The sequence below is a fragment of the Nomascus leucogenys genome, chromosome 10 (assembly GCF_006542625.1).
Source record: "Nomascus leucogenys isolate Asia chromosome 10, Asia_NLE_v1, whole genome shotgun sequence".
NCBI lineage: Eukaryota > Metazoa > Chordata > Mammalia > Primates > Hylobatidae > Nomascus > Nomascus leucogenys.
In genome coordinates this window covers 31614642-31632468 of record NC_044390.1, presented here as the reverse complement: position 1 = coordinate 31632468, position 17827 = coordinate 31614642, and the positions used below count along the sequence as shown (strand labels likewise).

Sequence of the window (17827 nt, the reverse complement as noted above, 5' to 3'; positions counted from 1 at the left end):
TCACTATTGGCTCATCAATCCCAATGAATGTATGATACTAATGTAAAGTGCTATTAATAGGAAAAACTGGTTGAGGGATATATGGCAACTTTTAAAACTATCTTTGAATTTTCTCTAGAAGTCTAAAACTGTTCTAAAAATAAATATTCATATATAAACCAACTCTATATCAACTAACAATAAAAAATGGGAAAATATGAAAGAACAATACCATTTTTAATTATATCAAAGACTAATATTTTCCATGTGGCCTGTGTGAGTTCTCAAAGATACAGAACATTCTCCACAAATTTGTGTGTATCCTTACACAGAAGCCATACTAATTGTCTCTGTATCAATCCAACTTTAGTGTATGGTTACCAAATTGCATGATTTTATTATATTTCTTATGCCTCTAATATCTATAGTGATGTCTCTTCTTTAAGATTGTTCTTTTTTGCTATATAAGCATTTAAAACAATGTATTACCTCTGCTTAAGCTATATTTTGCATTTTGATATGTAAGATAGATCAATATTTTTATCATTCAGTTTTTATTAAAAAAATCTGTAATTTTGTTTATAATTTGTCTTTAAGCCATGAATTATTTAGAATTGTTTGTGAACATTTTAGGTATCTTACAAACTGATTTCTAATTTAATTGTATGTTTATCTGAGTAGTACTTTGGTTTCAATATTTAAAATATACTAAGTGTGTGTGTTTTCTGTCACAGTATATAGTCTGAGTGGTGAATATTCCATCTGTGCAAGAAAAATAACATGCACTCCGCTTTATTGAGGATAGTAATCTAATGTTAATTACATCCCTTTAGTTATTAGTTCAGGTTTCAATATTCTTACAGAGAGAGGGGTGTTGAAGTCTCAAACTATAATTTTGTATTTGTCTGTGTTCATTTTCAGTTCTGACAGTTTTTGCTTCACATATTTTTTTCAACTTTCATATCAACCCTGAGAGAGATGTTGACATTTCTATTTACAGTTGCAGATTTGTCTATTTCTCCTTTTATTTTAAACATATTGTTTAATGTGGGTTGATGTTCTCTTAGATGCACATGCATTTAACAATTATGTACTATTAATGAAGTATACATATTATTATCATTAAATATGTTTTTGTCTCTTAAAATATTCCTCATTCTAGGTTCTAGTTTGCCTTAAAATAATATGGTAACTACAGGCCTCTAATAACTGTTGTTTTTATGATCTCTTACTATATCTTTCTAGTTTTAAACTATCTCTGTCTTGTGTAATTCCTGTAAAAGAATATAATTGAATTTTGCTTTTAAAAATCAAACCGGACAATTTCTTCCTTTTAATTGGAGTGTTTAAACCATTTACTTGTAATGTAATGAGGATATGTCTATTATTTTATTTGCTCCATCTGTTCTTTGTTAGTTTTTATTTTTTCTGCTACCTCTGACTGAATCAAGAATTCTTATGGCTTAATTTTACCTCCACTCTTAGCTGTTAGCTATGCCTCTTAGTTTTGTATTTTTAGTGATTGCTCTAGAGTTTAAAGTAAGAATCTTTAGATTATCACAGTCTATATTTAAAGATACTATATCAATCAACAATATTAGAACTTTGAAACTGTATACATTCCTTTGTGTAGTAAATTTTAGTTTGACTTTTTTAAAAAATAAATACTATTATTATTTTTACTTTAAAATTAAATGTAAGAAAGTTCTTTGGTTATATTTACTCATAAATTTACCATTTTTGAATTTTTTATTATATCTTTATATATAACTTTATATCTAGTATAATTTTCCTTCAACCTGAAAAATTGACTTTAACATTTCTTGTTGCAAAAAAACTTCTGGTAATAAATTCTCTCAGCTTAGTTTTGTCTGAAAAATATTTTATTATATCTTAATTTTTAAAGGGTATTTTTTGTGCATAATACTCTAATGTTCTTAAAAATTGTTGCTTATTTGCATTCTTTAAGTCAAGCTATTTTTTGTTACTTACTTGCGTTATTTCTGCTGAGAAAAAATGTAATTTTTAAAATTTTGTGTTTTCATATTTGTTTTTGCCTATTTTTTATTTTTATGTATTATTGGATTTTATAGATTGTATAATGATTTGTGTGGTGTGGTTTTCACTGTGCTTATCCTATTCAGGATTTGTTGAGAAAATTAGATCTGTGAGTTTGTAGTTATTAAATTTTTAAAATCTTTGGACATTATTTTCTCTTTTTTTTGGTTCTGCCTTCTTTATTTCTCATAAATCTATTATACATTAAATTGCCATATAATGCTCCCTGTCAGTGATGTTTGATTTATTTTTATTTCAGGCTTTTCCTTCTGCTGTGCTTCTGTTTAAATGATGTTTGTGGGTATAGCTTTAAATTTACTGAACACTTTTTTTGCTATAACTAATCTATTGTTAATCCCATCTCATTTTTTTTCTTCTTCAGATAATGTATTTTTCAGCTCCAGAAATTGTATTTGGTTTGTTTTCAGTAGTTTCCTTTTTCTTTCTCGCTATATTTTTTATTTATGGAGTCTATTTATAGTATTTATAATAAGTGTTTAAATTCTTTTCTGCACTTCCTGTGATGTCTGTCAGTTCTAAATCTATGTGTATTGATTTTTGTCTTGGTTGTGAATCAAAATTTTCTGCTTCTCATGCATTAGGAATATAGATTTGATGCATTGTAAATCTTATGCTTTTTAGTATCTTAATATTGTGTTTTCTCAGTGAGTATTGAATTTTATCTTAACTCATGGTTAAACTAATCATGGAATAGCTTGATCCTTTTCAGTTGTTTTTAAGCTTGTTAAGGTTGGTCTAAGAAAGGTTTTACTCTGGAGCTTAGACTTTCCACTAGGGTGAGATATTTATGATTTCTCTGAGTTTTCAACATCGTCTCTCTGCTTTGATTTTCAACAAATAAACAATAAAATCAATGGAAAAAATTAATTTTCTCAAAAATGGTGCAGGAAGAAAATGAACCAACTCTTGATTCCATACATAAAAAGTTAATTCAAGACAGATTAATAGGCTAAAAAGTAAAAGTTAGACTTACAACAATTCTATAAAGAAGTATATTAGAATACATAAAGAATATCTTTATAAACTTAAGATAGGCAAAGTTGTCATAGATAAAATATCTAAAAAAGTTTCGATCATAAAAAAAGATTTGTACTTAATCAAAAGAAAAAAAATTTGTCAAAAGATAGCATGAAGAAAATGAATAAGCAAACTTCAGTCTAGAATAATTTGCTGTACATATGTAACTAATATGTATAATATATGCTACATAACTATACACATATTTGTATTTCAAAGAACCCATGTGCAGAAGATATAAAGACCTAAATAAGCCAACAATAAAAAGGCAGACAACACAAAAAACTCAATGGTCAAAAGATCTGAATGGACACTTTAAGAAATAAGACATATAGGTCAAAAAACACATGAAAAGCATTACTGATCAGAAGAAGAATGCAAATTAAAACCACCTTCTGATCCATTTTCTCACTCACTAGAATTACTAAAAAAGAATGATGAGTCCAACAATTATGCTGAGCATCTTATTATGGAATTATTGGCAATTTATGTATCTTCTTTGTTGGAGTATCTTTTCAATTATTTTGCCAAATATATGTGTTTCTATTTCTGGACTATTTGAGCAATTTATTGAGTTTTTCATCCTTAAGATAATTCTCCCGGGTTATGAATATTCCCATCTCTCTACCAGGGATGAATACAGCTGTGAGAATCTTCTAAGAAAGACTTGCAACTTTCTGAAATTTAGTTAATTATAAATGCTTTGCTTCAGTAACTCTCTTATGTGTTGAAAAGATATCTGATGGTTTAGCTTCCCTAGCTTGTTATCATTGTTAGGCTGGAAACATCTGTCTCTGGTGATTTTCTACATCCTCATCATAAGTGAAAGACTGAAACTATGTTTTTGAATCTATAGTGAGTCTTGCAAAAGTGTATTATCAAAACAGAAGAGTAGCGCAAAAAGCATATATAGACCTTTTTTCCTATATTCTAAGATAGTATATTGTAATACGTTTCCTATATTTAATAAAAGTTTTTATCTTTAAAGGAAAAACAAATGAAAACAATTAAAATACTACATTTATTACATATCTATACCCATATTTTAGAGATAAAATAATTTATAATTATTATCACGAGAAGGCAATGTATTTTCAAATTGTCATTGGTAAACTTCTGTTTGCAAATTCTAAATGTGCCTATGTTGTACATATAAGGCTCTTCACCCATAAGAAATGTGTGTGGGCACTACACTTACACTTGTCAGTCAAGAAAATATATGCTATTATTTGGATAATTCATTCAAAACTTTCATGTAGACATCACAGAGATCTAAAGAGAGGTTTTTGTAGCTACAGAGATATTACTAGCCTCAGGTCCACCCACCCCCCTCAACCAGAAATAATTGTTTTAGAACAATAAAATCATTCATTGCTGTTTGTTTGCACAAGGCAAAGTCTCTAATAGTATTAATAATAATGATTTTAGAAATATGTTAAAAATAACACCAAAGAAGTCAAGCTTAGATTTAAGAATTCAAATAACAATTTCAGATGATCATTGAGGCAATCCAATTGGGATGAGGGTAGAACTCTAAATACCTTTTCCCCTAAATTTAAATATCTAGTTATTTGAGCATGATCATTTTTTAAAGAGGTTTTTAAAATACTTCAAATGAAACTCTTTCTGTGGAGGTGCTTTTGTAAAGTAGTGCAATTAAGTGGCTGATCACATAAGGAGGTACAGTCATGGGTTTACTAAATGACAAGAAATGTGTCAGCTGCTTCCTGCTTGAAATTTATGGCTTTATAGGAGTGATGAAGTGAATAATGCAAGATAACATAAATGGAATGGTTATTTAAAATATCACACCCTGTTGCTTCAAAAAAAAAACCCTGCATATTCTGAGATGCTTTTTCTCTCTTAGTAATTGTTCTGTATGTGCAGGCTGTTTTCTGGAAAACAGTTTCTCAGAAATGTTTATTGAGAAAATTAATAAATAATGAATAAATTTATATTTTACACTCCAGTGATAAAATAATTTATTAACGTTTTAGACTAAACTATACTGAATTTTTCTAGGGCAAGAGTGAAGATAGCAACAGTAGATGTGGATATGTAAAGGTGATGGAGACGAAGGCAGTGACTGAAAGACTTATGAAAGATAAAGTGATAGCATCTTGAAAAATAGTAGAGGGAGCAAGATGGTAAAATAGAAGTTTCCACACATCATCCCCCATCACAAGGACACCCATTAAACAACTATCTACACAGGAAAAAAAAAATAAAAAAAATAAAACCTTCATAAGAACCCAAAATCAGGTAAGCACGCATAGTACCTAGTTTTAACTTCGTATCATTTAAAGAGGCCTTGTAGAGACAGAAAAAACAGTCCTGAATTGCCAACGTCACCTTTTCCACCCTTGGCAGCTGCTGCATGATGCAGAGAGTATCTCTGGGTTCTGGGGGAAGGAGAAGACAGCAATTGTGAGACATTGAACTCAGTGGTGCCCTGTTAGAGAGTAAAGGAAAACAAGACCAAACTCAGCTGATGCCCGCACGTGGAGGGAACATTTAAACCAGGCCTAGCCAGAGGCAAATCACCAATCCCAGTCATCCAAACTTAAGTTCTCGCAAACCTCACCATCAAGGGCTATGATAGTGCTCTGTGTCTCCAAATGAACTTGAAAGGCAGTCTAGGCCATAAGGACTGCAAATCTTAGGTACCTGAGTCCTAGTGCTGAACTAGACCCAGAGACAGTGAACTGGGGGGCATGTGACACACTGAGATACCAGTTGGGGCAGGCAAGGGAGTGCTGGCAACTTTCATTCCCAAGCCCCTCAGCGTGGGGCTCCTTCCTTCAACTTGAGGAGAGGAGAGAAAGAATGGTGAGAATTTTGTATTGCACTTAGGATACTAGTTCAGCCACAACAGGATAGGGCACTGGTCAAATATGAGGCCACCATTCCAGGCCTGAGCTCCCAGATAAGTTTTCTAGACCCACCCTGGGCCAGAAGAGAACATGCTGCCTTGAAGGAAAGGACCCAGACCTGGCAGCACTTATTACCTGCTCACTGAACAGCCCTTGGGCCCCAAAGAATCAATAGCAATACCCAGGTACTGTAAGGGCCTTGGGTGAGCCTAAGAAGTTTGCTAGCTTCAAGTACTAGCATAGCCATAGAGGGATAAAGAACTAAGCAGGCTCTTGGGGTCCTCAATTCCAGGACTTGAATCTTGGACAGCATTTCTGGACCTCCTGTGGGCCAGAGGAAAGCATACTATCCTGAAGGGTGAATCCCAGGCCAGACAACATTCTCCACAACCTGACTTTAGAGCCCTTGAGCCATAAGGGAACTTCTGCAGTAGTCTTGCAATACTCCTCATGGCCTGCAGTGGGTGGCTGCGTGTGGCTATGAGGTGAAGCTCCTCTGCCTTTGGAAAGCAGAGGGAAGAGTGAGAAGGACTGTAACTTGCAGTTTCAGTGCCAGCTCAGCTGCAGTACAATATAACACCAGGTAGACTTCTAAAGTTTTGACTCTAGTCCCTGACTACTGAATGGCACCTCTGTACCCACCCAGGGCCAGGGGGCCCTTGCTGCCCTGAAAGGAAGGACATAGGTCCAGCTGGCCTTGCCACTAGCTGATTGTAAAGCCCCAGGGCCTAGACTAAACATAGGTAGTAAGCCTGGAAGTGGTTGCATCAGGCCTTGGATGAGACCCACTTCTCTGCTGGCTTCAGGTCTGATCAAGCACAGTCATAGTAGGGGTGGCCACAGTGGTGTTTGTGTCACTTCACCCCCAGCTTTACATGGCTCAGAACAGACACAGAGACTCTGGGAGAAAGTAAGAGAAGAAAACCTGAGTATCTGCCTGAGAATTCTGCCAGATTTTGTCCAAGACCATTAAGGTAGTATCTCTATGAGTGTGCAAGAACTACAGCATTATTAGGTATTGGATGCCCTCTAAAACAAATGCAGCTTAGATCAAAACACCCAAGTTCATTCAAATATCTGGAAAGCTTTCCCAAGAAGGATGGCCACAAATAAGCTCAGACAGTGAAGAATACAATAAATATCTAACTGTTCAATATCCAGACACTGAAGAACATCTGCTAGCATCAACACCATTCAGGAAAACATGACCTCAACAAATGAACTAAATAAAGAATCAAGGACCAAGCCTGGAGAAACAAAGATGTTTCAGCCAACTAATTCAAAATAGCTGTTTTGAGGAAACTCAAAGAAATTCAACATAACACAGAGAAGAATTTCAGAATTCTATCAGATAAATTTAACAAATAAATTGAAATAATTCAAAAGAAACAAGCAGAAATTCTGGAGCTGAAAAATGCAACTGGCATAGTAAAGAATGCATCAGAGTCCTTTAAGAGCAAAATTAAACAAGTCGAAGAAAGAATTAGTGAACTTGAATACAGGCTATTTGAAAATATACAGTAAGAAGAGACAAAAGAAAACAGAATAAAAAACAATGAAGCATGCATACAGGATGTAGAAAATATCCTCAAAAGGGCAAATATAAGAGCCTTAAAAAGGAGGTAGAGAAAGAGATAAAGTTAGAATGCTTATTCAAAGAAAAAATGAAAAGATTTCCCAGACCTAAAGTTATTGATATCCAAGTACAAGAAGCTGATAAAACACTAAGCAGATTTAACTCAAAGAAGACTATCTCAAGGCATTCAATTTTTCCCAAAGTTTAATGATAAAGAAAGAATTCTAAAAGCAGGGAGAAAAAACAAAACAAAACAAAACATACAGTGCAGCTCCCATACACCTGGCAGCAGACATTTCAATGGAAGCTTTACAGGCCAAGAAAAAGTGGCATGACATATTTAAAACACTGGAGAGAAAACATACTTTAGAATAGTACATCTGGCAAAAATATCCTTCAAACATGAGGGGAAATAAAGATCTTCCGAGACAAACAGAAGCTGAGGGATTTCATCAACAACAGAACTGAGCTACAAGAAATGCTAAAGGGAGTACTTCGATTAGAAAGAAAATGACATTAATGAGTGATCACCTGAAGGTACAAAACTCACTGATAATAGTGAGTACACAGAAAAACACAAAACATTATAATATCAGAACTGTGGTGTGTAAACTACTCTTATTGTAAAAAGAAAGACTGAACAATAAACCAATCAAACAGCAACTACAACAACTTTTCAAAATATAGTCAGTACAATAAGATATACACAGAAACAACAGAAAGTTAAAAAACAGAGAGACTAAGTTAAGCAGTAGAGTTGTTTTTGCTTGTTTGTTTGTTTATGCAAACAGTGTTTAGTCATTTTCAGGTTAAAACAATTAGTTACAAGACAGTATTTGCAAGCCTCATAGTAATCTCAAACCAAAAAATCATGCAATGGAGGCACAAAAACAAAAAGCCAAAACCTAAATCATATCATCAGAGACAATCAACTTCGCTAGAGGAAGATAAGAAGGAAAACAAGAAGGAAGAGAAGACCACAACACAACCAGAAAACAAATAACAATATGGCAGAAGTAATTCCTTACTTATCAATAATAATATTGAATGTACATGGACTAAACTCTCCAATCAAAAGACATAAACACACTTCACCTGTATAGGCACACATAAACTGAAAATAAAGAGATGGAAAAAGATATTCTATGTCAATGGAAAACAAAAGAGAGCAGAAGTAGCTATACTTATATCAAAAAAATGTAGATTTCAAGACAAAAACTATAAGAAGAGATAAAGACGGTAACTGTATAATTATAAATGTGTCAGTTCAGCAAGGGATATAATAATTTTAAATATATATGCACCCAACACTGGAGCACCCAGATATATAAAGGAAATATTATTGGAGCTAAAGAGAGAAGTAGGTCCCAGTACAATAATAACTAGAGACTTCAACATCCCACTTTCATAATTGGACAGATTTTCTAGATAGAAAAATCAATGAAGAAACATCAGACTTAATCTGTACTATAGATTAAATAGATCTACTAAATATTTACAAAAAAATTAATCTAATGTCTCAGAATACACATTTTTTGGGTATCTTGTGTTTTCTCAAGGACTGGTCATTCTCAAGGATAGACCATAGGTTAGTTCCCAAAACAAGTCTTAAAATATTCAAAGTAATTTAAATAATATCAAGCAACCAGTATAAATGAAACTAGAAATTAATAATGGAAGAATTTTGGAAACAATAAAAATACATGGAAATTAAACAATATGCTCCTGGATGACCAGCTGGTCAAAGAATAAATTAAAGAAGAAATTGAAAAAAAGTTTGAAACAAAAGATAATGAAAACACAAGATACCCAAACTTATGGGATACAGCAAAAGCAGTACTCAGGGAATTTTATAGCTATAAGTGCTTACGTCAAAAAAGAGAAAAAAAACTTCAAATAAACAATCTAATAATGCATCTTAAAGAAATAGAAAAACAAGAGCAAACAAACCCCAAAATCAGTAGAAGAAAAGAAATAACAAAAATCAGAGCAGAAATAAATGAAACTCAAATGAAAAAAAATACAGAAGATCAATGAAACAAAAAGTTGGTTATTTTGAAAGGCTAAACAAAATTGGCAAAGCTATAGTAAGACCACTAAGGAAAAAAGAGAGAAGACACAAATAGATTAAATCAGAAATGTAAAAGCAGAAATAACAACTGATACTGCAGAAATGCAAAGGATAATTAATGGTTACTATGAGCAACTATATGACAGTAAGTAGGGACATGGATGAAGCTGGAAACCATCATTCTCAGCAAACTATCGCAAGGACAAAAAACCAAACACCACATGTTCTCACTCATAGGTGGGAATTGAACAATGAGAACACATGGACACAGGAAGGGGAACATCACACACCAGGGCCTGTTGCGGGGGAGGGGGAGGGGGGAGAGATAGCATTAGGAGATATACCTAATGTTAAATGACAAGTTAATGGGTGCAGCACACCAACATGGCACATGTATACATATGTAACAAACCTGCACATTGTGCACATGTACCCTAAAACTTAAAGTATAATAAAAAAAAGAAAAATCTACCAAAAACATGGACAAATTCCTACACACATATGACTGACCATGATTGAACCAGGAAGAAATTTAAAATCTGAACAGATCAATAGCAAGTAATGAGATCAAATTTGTAATAAAAACTCTCCCACTAAAGAAAAGCCCAAGACTTGATGGCTTCACTGTTGAATTCTACCAAACATTTAAAGAAGAACTAACACCAACCCTACTCAAACTATTCTGAATAATAGAGGATGAGGGAATACTTTCCAATTCATTCTATAAGGCCACTATTACCCAGATACCAAAACCAGAGAAAGACACATTAAAAAAAGAAAAATACAGGTAGATATCTCTGATTAATATTGATGTAAAATTCCTCAACAAAATATTAGCAAACTGCATTCAACAATACATCAGAAAGATCATTCATCATGACCATGTGGGATTTATTCCTGTTATGCAAGGATGGTTAAATATACAAATGAATTAAAGTTATCCATCATGTCAATAGAATTAAGGATAAAATCCATGAAATCATTTCAACTGATGCTGAAAAAGCATTTGACAAAATTCAACATCCCTTCATAATAAAACCCCAAAAACTGATGATAGGAGGAACATATATGAACATAATAAAAGCCATATATGACAGACTCACAGCTAGTATCATACCAAATGGGAAAATCTGAAAGCTTTTTCTTTGAGATCTGGAACAAAAAAAGGATGCCCACTGTCACGATTGTTATTCAATATAGTCCTGAAAGTTCTGGGTGGAACAATCAGGCAAGAGAAAGATATAAAGGGCATCCAAACTGGAAAGGAAGCAGTCAAATTATTTTTATCTGAAGATGACGTGATCTTATATTTGAGAAAACCTAAAGACACCACAGGAAAACTATTAGAACTGATAAACAAATTCAGTAAAGTTGCAGGACACAAAATCAACATACAAAAATGAGTAGCATTTCTGTATACCAATCTGCATTTCTATGTGCCAATCTATATGAGCAATCTGTAAAAAAAAATGAAAAAGTAATCTCATTTACAATAGCCACACATAGAATTAAATACCTAGGAATTAACCAAATAAGTGAAAGATCTCTATAATGAAAACTTTAAGAGGACACCAAAAAAATTGAAAAAATATTTTCATGGATTGGAGGAATCAATATTGTTAAAAAATGCCATATTATCCAAAGCAATCTACTGATTCAGTGCACTCTCTATCAAAATACCAATGACACTCTTCATAGGAATAGGAAAAAAAATCTAAATTTTATATGAAACCACAAAGGACACAGAATAGCCAAAACTATCCTAAGCAAAAAGAACAAAACTGGAGGAATCGCATACCTGATTTCACATTATACTAAAGAGCTATAGTAACCAAAACAACATAGTGCTGCATAAAAACAGAACAACAACAAAAAAAGTGGAATAGAATAGAGAAACAAGAATTAAATTCATATATCTATAGTGAACTTATTTTCAACAAAGTTGCCAAGAATGTGCACTGGGTAAAAGTTAGTCTCTTCAATACACAGTGCTGAAAAAACTGGATATTCATATACAAAAAATGAAACTAGACACTCATTTCTTGCCATATACAAAAATCAAATCAAAATGAATTAACTACTTAAATATAAGACCTCAAAATATGAAACTACTACAATAAAACATTGGGGAAAATCTCCAGGACATTGGTCTGGACAAAAATTTCTTGAGATATAACCCAGAAGCACAGGCAGCCAAAGCAAAACTGAACAAATACCACAACAAGCTAAAAACTTCTTCACAGAAAAGGAGGCAATCAACAAAGTAAAGAGGCAACCCACAGAATGGGAGAAAATACTTGTAAGCTGCCCGTCTGACAGATTAATAATCAGAATATACAAGGAGCTCCAACAACTCCATAGGAAAACTTTTAATAATCCAGTCAAAAATAGGCAAAAGATTTGAAGAGATATTTATCAGAAAGAGACATATAAATGGCAAACAGGCATATGAAAAGATGCTCACCATCGCTGAGCATCAGAGAAATTCAAATCAAAACTACAGTGAGATATAATCTCACCTCAGTTAAAGTGGCTTATGTTCAAAAGGCAGGCAACAATAAATGCTGTGGTACTGATACAAGAACAGACAAATAGACCAATTGAACAGAACAGAGAACCAAGAAATAAGACCACACACTAGCAACCATCTGATCTTTGACAAACCTGCAAAAATAAGCAATGGGGAAAGGACTTTCTATTTAATAAATGGTGCTGGGAGAACCGGCTAGGCATATGCAGAAAATTGAAACTGGACCTCTTCCTTACAAAAATCAACTCAAGATGGATTAAAGACTTAAATGTAAAACCCAAAACTATAAAAACCCTGTAAAGACACCTAGGCAACACCATTCAGGACATAGGTATGGGCAAAGATTTCATGACAAGGATGCCAAAAGCAATTGCAACTAAAACAAAGATTGACAAGTGGGACCTACTTAAAATACAGAGCTTCTGCACAGCAAGAGAAAATATCAACAGAGTAAACAGACAATCTACAGAATGAGAAAAAATTTTTGCAATCTATCCATCTGACAAAGGTCTAATATCCAGCATCTATAAGGAACTTAAACAAATTTACAAGAAAAAAAAATCCCATTAAAAAGTGAGCAAAGGACACGAACAGACATGCCTCAAAAGAAGACACACATGCGGCCAACAAACATTAAAAAAAAGCTCAACATCACGATCCACAGAGAAATACAAATCAAAATCACAATGAGATATCATCTCATACCCGTCAGAATGGCTATTAATAAAATGTCAAAAAAACAACAGATGTCAATGAGGTTATGAAGAAAAAGGAATGCTTTTACACTGTTGGTGGGAGTGTATTAGTTCCACCATTGTGGAAGACAGAGTGGTGATTCCTCAAACATCTACAGGCAGAAATACCATTCGACCCAACAATCCCACTAGTAGGTATATACCCAAAGGATTATAAATTCTATTTATAAAGACACAAGGCCCCTTATGTTTATTGCAGCCCTATTCACAATAGCAAAGACATGGAATCAACCCAAATGCCCATCAATGATAGACCAGATAAAGAAAACGTTGTACATATACACTATGAGGAATACTATGCAGCCATAAAAAGGATATCATGTCCTTTTCAGGGACATGAATGCAGCTGGAGGCCATTATCCTTAGCAAAGTAATGCAGGAACAGAAAACCAAATACTGCATGTTCTCACTTATAAGTGAGAACTAAATGATAAGAACACATGGTCACACGGTGGGGAACAACACACACTGGGGCCTGTCATGGGATGGGTTATGGGAGGAGGAAGAAGATTTGGAAGAATAGCTAATGGATGCTGGGCTTAACACCTGGGTTATGGGATAATCTGTGCAGCAAATCACTATGGCACATTTACTTGTGTAACAAATGGGCACATCCTTCACATCCACCCCTGAACTTAAAGTGAAAGTTGGAAATTGAAGTAAATTAGTACAATCACTATGAAGAATAGTTTAGAGGGTCCTCAAAAAACTAAAAATTGAGCTACCGTATTATCCAGCAACCCCACTGCTAGGTATGTATTCAGAAGAAAGTAAATCAGTATATAGAAGAGATATCCGTACTTTTATGTTTATTGCCACACTGTTTACAATAGCTAAGATTTAGAAGCAACCTAAGTGTCTATCAACAGATGAATGGATAAAGAAAATGAGGTACTTATACATAATGAAGTACTATTAAGCCATAAAAAAGAATGGCATCCAGTCATTTGCAATAACATGGATGGAACTGGAAATTATTATATTAAGTGAAATAAGCGAGGATCAAAGAGACAGACATTGCATGTTCTTACTTATTTGTGGGATCTAAAAATCAAAACAATTGACCTCATGGACATAGAGAGTACATGAATTATTACCAGTGGCTGGCAAGGGTAGTTGGGGGTGGGGGTAGGAGTGGGGAGGATTTGGAGGGAGGTAGTGGTTACAAAATAATTAGAATGAATAATACCTACTATTTGATAGGACAACAGAGTGACTATAGTCATTAGTAACTTAATTACACATTTTGCATTGTATATTTGTAAGAGTGTAATTGGATTGTTCGCAACTCAAAAGATAAATACTTGAGGGGATAGTTACCCCATTCTACATGATGCACTTATTTCACATTGTATGTACCTTATAAATATATACACCTACTATGTACTTACAAAATCTTTTTAAAAAGAAAATAAAAATATTATAGTAAACTTCTGCAGAATGGAAGTGGGCCATGTGTCAATAAAACATTAGTATACATAAATGTTGTGTAAATGTTACTGCATGACTCAGATAAAGGAATTAGAGACAAAATTGTTCTTCAGTGAAAATTACAAGTAGAAAACAGGCACATGTAAGTATGAGTCTCAGTGTGATTATCTAAGAATGTGTGTAATTAACTAGCTTTGATGTTTTAGCAAAAATCTGTAAAACTGCAGGAATTCACGAGAAAATAATTTTTGTCTGCCAAAAGTTGAGTTCCGCTCCAGTGTCTTCTCATTCTAGAACACAGGTAGAAGGATCGGCTTCTCTTTGGGTCAGAGAAGAAAAAAAAGGAGATGACAGAAATTACAATGCCTGTTAAAACTTCCGAATAAGTATAGTGCACACTGTATCCATTCACACTCCATTCGTGAAATTATATCCCATGGCCAACTCCAAGATTTGTGGGACCAAACACAACATCAATTTATCCATCAAATGGTGCACTGAAATTGTAAGGCAATTGGTCACGTTTTGGTAATCCTCTTACGAAATGAGTAGGTGGATGAGGAAGCCAATTGAACATTCTTTGGAAATAATAGTGCAATCTAACAGAGGATACATTTGTCATTATACATAGGTCATGATTGATTTAGTTACATATTAATTCAATCAACAGATATTGATTTTCTACTATGTGCTTATCAATGAATGAGATACAATCATTGCCTTCAAGAGACATGTCCATAAAGACTGTTGAAGAGAGTAACTATGTAATTAATATGAAATATGATAAATGTCATAAGAATCTGCATAGGAAGCTATTAAATAGAAAAAAATTTTAACTCAGGTTTGGATATTTAGAGGAAAAATGGAAGACCTGATATCTTGGCAGCTTCATGACCCAAGATTTTTCTATTTAAAAAAAAATTTTACTCTACTTTTTAAAAATGTAGCAATGCTAATTTATTCACTAAACTTGTGTCTGAGTGATATTCAGAATTTAAAAAACTACTATTAATTTATGGATAAGTTGATACTTTGAAAAAATGATATAGGAATTTTTGACTTGTTGTAAGATTAATTATATAATATTAATTTGAAGCCAACGCCTGGCATTCGGTTATTAAAGGGAGTTTGAATAAAACTTTGACCAGGCATCGTGTTTACAAGAGCATTTATTGATGACAAAGGAGAGAAGAAAAAGGGACAGAAAGAGAAAAAGAAAGAGAAGAATTTACAGTCATTGAAATAGGCCTCACAAAAAATAACCTGGAATATGTTTACTGAAACAGAAACATAGAAAACCCCTATATCCTCCAGAAATGAACATTTTAAGTGCAACAAATGGCAATCAGCATAAATAAATAATTTTGCCTATTATCCCAGTGATGGTGAAATCATAAATAATACTTTGACCAAGCTCTTGCCAAAGCCTTGTGATAATAATATAAAAAGTTTTTTTTTCTTTTTTTTTAGGGTGATGAAACTACTTGGGATAAGTTTGCATCGGTCACTTTTACATAACATTGTCAGAAGGGGACATGATTTTCTCTACCTTTCTATAAAGATACTAATGAGAAAAACATGTTATTATGTAATATAGTGTGTATACAGTATATGAGATTTTCTGCTCAGTTATTTTGTTTTGTTTGGCCTTCCTGGTAGCTTTCCCTATCCTCAGTGCATCTATATTATTTCCTTGAGGAGTTTCATATTTTTATATAAACATGATTTCTTATCAATATTGATTAATCCAAGATGTATGAAATATGTATTTTCCTTGGGATATCAGAATTGCAAAAGCTGAGAGTGTTTGAAGTTGTGAGTTATGTCTCTGGAGTCATTAGGTCATGTTTACTCCTGTAGATATTAGAGAAGCATAGCTGCTCTTTTATTGAGAAGATAGAAATAAAGGAGGTCTTTAAAAATAATCAGAATAAAAGCAGAGAATATCTTTATCTTTTGTGTTCCCAGATCCAGTTGTTCCTGGGGCTTAGTCATTTTTAATGGTCTTTAAGCAAATTGTGTGTGTGTGTGTGTGTGTGTGTATTTTAAGGAAAGAAAAAATAAGCAACTGTCACATAAAAGGTCATAATCCCTTATGATATCAATACCAGTCATAGAATACAGGACAATTTTTCTAGGTCAGAAATTGCAGCAAGCTAGGTGAGGATGAGGTAGAATGAGGTAGAAACATGCTACACTGCTCTTCCAAACTATCCATTGCAAGTATATCAACTTTCACAGGCTGAATGTGTCTCCCCAAAATTCACATGTTGAAGTTGAATGTAACCAAATTTGGAGTAAATCCCGTTACCTCAGAATGTAACCAGATTTGGAGATAAGGTCTATAAGGAGATAATTAAGTTAAAATGAAGTATTATAGGGCTGACTCTAAGGATATACCAATCTGCCTGGTCTCCTTACAAGAAAAGGAAATTTGGAGACAGAGAGAAGGCATGTGAAGACACCAGAAGAAGACTGCCATACAGAAGCCAAGAAGAGAAGCCACAGAGTGAAACCAGCCCTGCTGACAACTTGATCTTGGACTTCCAGCCTGTAGAACTGTGAGGAAATAAATTTCTGTTGTTTAATCTACCCAGGCTGTGGTACTTTGTTATGGCAGCCCTAGAAAACTGATGCATCAACCTATCACTGGGTTACAGGACAGTTAAATTTATAAAAATAGGTTTGCTAATGGCTTTACAACATAACCCAGAACAACTAAGGCTATTCCTATTTAACACTGAATCCAGAAATTAAGTTTACAGGAAGATTTAAATTGGTAAAATTGGTAGCCTCTCTTAAGAGAAACCTACCTGAGTCAACTGGACAAATATTATATATCATTTTTCTTGTTTATAATTTGTATAAGTACCATGGCAAGTGACACCTGTTAGAATTATTTTTAATTTCTAATACCATTATACGTATTTAGAGTATTCAATAAGGCTAACTGAAGAATGATATAAATGAAGAGATAAATGTGAATTAGTGGGTTCAGCTAGTTTAGGTATGATTAAAATAAATTTTTAAGTACTCTTTCATCTGTCTATACAGAAAATAGTTTTAAAGTAAAAATTGTTTCAGTATTTCTGAGAGGAGGTTGGCAATGTTAATTAAATTTTCTAAGTCTGTATACAATCTTTGATTGCACAAATGTAAAGTTAGACATTTATCTAAATCACAAGTATAGTTTCCTAATATATTTATTGTAGCATGTAAAGTTACAAACACACATGCACACACATACACACATTTCTCTAAGTTGCAAAAAAGTGATCATCCATATATAGTACATTTTAAGGTAAATAGAGAATTATAATGAATAATGAAATTAATTGATTATTTTAGAAAGAGCAAGTAGGATATGATTACAGGTGGATACACAAGCTATTTCTAAGATATTAGTAATTTCTTAGTCTTTAGGCTGGTGGGTGAATATATGCATAGTATATTTTTGTTGTTCTTTAAAGAGATGAAGTATGTTATTTTGTATGTGTGTTATATTTGCCAATATTA

At 33.3% G+C, this 17827-nt stretch overlaps 1 non-coding gene across 1 annotated transcript; it reads right to left on the bottom strand.

Moving 5' to 3' along the window:
* Positions 1–265: 265 nt before the first annotated feature.
* Positions 266–369, bottom strand: LOC115837113. Its single transcript, XR_004032148.1, has one exon. It is a non-coding gene; the product is annotated as a U6 spliceosomal RNA (small nuclear RNA).
* Positions 370–17827: the final 17458 nt, after the last annotated feature.